A 246-nucleotide genomic window follows, 5' to 3' on the forward strand; every position below is an offset into this window, starting at 1 on the left:
CTGCCCGGAAGCGCGGAACTACAGCTTCCGTCCTGGCGCTGAACGCTCTAATCGGCGCCCTCGCTCTACGGGTTGGCGCGAGAGTCAAAAGGCGTCGTCCGCCTCTGGGCAAAATGGCCGCTGTGCGGGTGTCGCTGTCGGAGTACTTCGCGGGAGGAATGCAGCCGCTAGACTGAGTCCGAGGCGAAGGTGCCAGCATCCCTTCCGTCGTTTGTGTGAGCCCGGAGGGCACGGGACGGGGGGGCA

At 65.9% G+C, this 246-nt stretch overlaps 1 protein-coding gene across 4 annotated transcripts in view; it reads left to right on the forward strand.

Annotated features, from left to right (window-relative positions):
* The first annotated feature begins 6 nt into the window (after positions 1 to 6).
* The window catches only part of DIDO1 (death inducer-obliterator 1), a 49,930-nt gene continuing 49,690 nt past the window's right edge, over positions 7 to 246 (forward strand). For 3 of the 4 annotated variants that reach the window (XM_006769537.2, XM_015567707.1, XM_015567706.1), the window contains exon 1: positions 7 to 215. The gene's annotated coding sequence lies outside the window, so the exon portion shown is untranslated. The remainder of the gene's footprint in view (positions 216 to 246) is intronic. The other variant, XM_006769536.2, reaches the window with a different exon arrangement.

The sequence above is a fragment of the Myotis davidii genome, unplaced genomic scaffold, assembly GCF_000327345.1.
Source record: "Myotis davidii unplaced genomic scaffold, ASM32734v1 scaffold244, whole genome shotgun sequence".
Lineage (NCBI taxonomy): Eukaryota > Metazoa > Chordata > Mammalia > Chiroptera > Vespertilionidae > Myotis > Myotis davidii.